General features: G+C 40.6%; 1 protein-coding gene across 1 annotated transcript in view; it reads right to left on the reverse strand.

The window, feature by feature from the left end:
- The window catches only part of LOC148057980 (transmembrane ascorbate-dependent reductase CYB561-like), a 10,998-nt gene that overhangs the window by 4,275 nt on the left and 4,223 nt on the right, over positions 1–2,500 (reverse strand). The gene's annotated exons all lie outside the window — the stretch shown is intronic.

Below are 2,500 nucleotides of genomic sequence, written 5' to 3' on the forward strand. Positions count from 1 at the left end.
TTTCTGAACCCACTCATCAAAAAGTTACTTTTTACTCTTGGCCTGAACATTTCTAATGTATCTGTACATGATGTCCATCTGACCATTATCTTGTTGAACCTGGACTTCATCCCTGAACCTAAGCCTTTGAAAGTTAGGTCTCAGAGGCGTGTCATCTCAGCCGATACTGCAGACAGTTTTTCTGCTATGTTTGACCGTCTTTCCTTTGATGACTGAACGTGTTTGATTCACTGTTTCACTGATCATTGTGTTGAAATACTGGATCAAACCTGTTAAATCGAACTTGAAAATTCAGAAAGAACGGTGCCCTTGGACAAATGAAGATCTCCTGAGTCTGAAGAGACTTTGTTGAAAGACTGAGCGTCTCTGGAAGTTCACTAAACTTGAGGTGCATAGACTTCACCTCAGGGATCTGATGTCTTCTTACAATGAGATGGTGGAAACTGCTAGATCTGATTACATCAGAAAACTGGTAGCAGCAAATAAGAAAAACCCCAAAGTGTTGTTTGACACGATTAATTCTCTCGTGTCTCCTGCTCCTCAAATCACGCCTGTCTTCTGTGAAGCTGACAGCAATGATTGTTGAGATTTTTCATTGACAAAATTAAATTGATCAAAGAGAAAATCTCTCCCCCTTTGTTTGGAACCCCTACTGTCTCTGAGCCCCTCTCCTCCTCTTGGTCTTCCTTCACTTCTGTATCTTTGGGTGATATTTCATCACTAGTGAACAAGATGAAACCCTCCTCTTGCTCAGATGACGTCCTTCTTTGTAGGCTTTTTATCAAAGTATTTGATGTAATTGGCCCCTGAGTTACCAATATGGTGAACCTCTCCCTTTCCACAGGGGTTTTTAACAATGCATTTAAACATGCCATTGTGGAGCCTCTGCTCAAAAAACCAGGCTTAGACCCGACTGACCTCAGATGTCGGCTGACTCGGGTAAATTCACTGTTCTGGTTCTCTTGGATCTGTCCTCAGCCTTTGACACAGTTGAACCAGATCCTGCTAAGAAGACTGAGGGATGAAGACTGTCTGGGTCTGTGTTAGAATGGTTCTCATCTTACCTTTCTGGGCGCAGTTTTAGTGTATCTGTCAATCAAATGAGGTCTGAATCATCTGTTGTGTGGAGTCCCTCAAGGTTCTGTTCTGGGTCCTTTATTGTTTTTGCTGTACTTGATTCCCCTCGGTAAAATCATTCAGAGATTTGAAGCTAAATGTGGACAAAACTGAAACTCTGGTGATTGTTGATGATAAGGTTCCAGGGTTGAGTCAGAACTTGAGTGACTTAAGTCAGTCTGTCAAACTGAGCCTGAGAAACCTGGGTGTTGTATTTGATAAAGACATGTCTCTTGTTCAACACTGAACCTGAGGTCTGTGGATCAGAATCTACTGATGGTTCCTCGCACACGGTTCAGGACCAGAGGAGAGAAATCATTCCAGGCTGTTGCTCTTAAGCTTTGGAACCATCTTCTCTCTCTTTGCGCTTGATGATCTACTGACTCCTTCAAGAAACATCTGTGTTTGATGATCTACTGACTCCTTCAAGAAACATCTGTGTTTGATGATCTACTGACTCCTTCAAGAAACATCTGTGTTTGATGATCTACTGACTCCTTCAAGAAACATCTGTGTTTGATGATCTACTGACTCCTTCAAGAAACATCTGTGTTTGATGATCTACTGACTCCTTCAAGAAACATCTGTGTTTGATGATCTACTGACTCCTTCAAGAAACATCTGTGTTTGATGATCTACTGACTCCTTCAAGAAACATGTGTGTTTGATGATCTACTGACTCCTTCAAGAAACATCTGTGTTTGATGATCTACTGACTCCTTCAAGAAACATGTGTGTTTGATGATCTACTGACTCCTTCAAGAAACATCTGTGTTTGATGATCTACTGACTCCTTCAAGAAACATCTGTGTTTGATGATCTACTGACTCCTTCAAGAAACATCTGTGTTTGATGATCTACTGACTCCTTCAAGAAACATCTGTGTTTGATGATCTACTGACTCCTTCAAGAAACATCTGTGTTTGATGATCTACTGACTCCTTCAAGAAACATCTGTGTTTGATGATCTACTGACTCCTTCAAGAAACATGTGTGTTTGATGATCTACTGACTCCTTCAAGAAACATCTGTGTTTGATGATCTACTGACTCCTTCAAGAAACATGTGTGTTTGATGATCTACTGACTCCTTCAAGAAACATCTGTGTTTGATGATCTACTGACTCCTTCAAGAAACATCTGTGTTTGATGATCTACTGACTCCTTCAAGAAACATCTGTGTTTGATGATCTACTGACTCCTTCAAGAAACATCTGTGTTTGATGATCTACTGACTCCTTCAAGAAACATGTGTGTTTGATGATCTACTGACTCCTTCAAGAAACATCTGTGTTTGATGATCTACTGACTCCTTTAAGAAACATCTGTGTTTGATGATCTACTGACTCCTTCAAGAAACATGTGTGTTTGATGATCTACTGACT

This window comes from Callionymus lyra, unplaced genomic scaffold, assembly GCF_982586985.1.
Source record: "Callionymus lyra unplaced genomic scaffold, fCalLyr1.hap1.1 HAP1_SCAFFOLD_243, whole genome shotgun sequence".
NCBI lineage: Eukaryota > Metazoa > Chordata > Actinopteri > Syngnathiformes > Callionymidae > Callionymus > Callionymus lyra.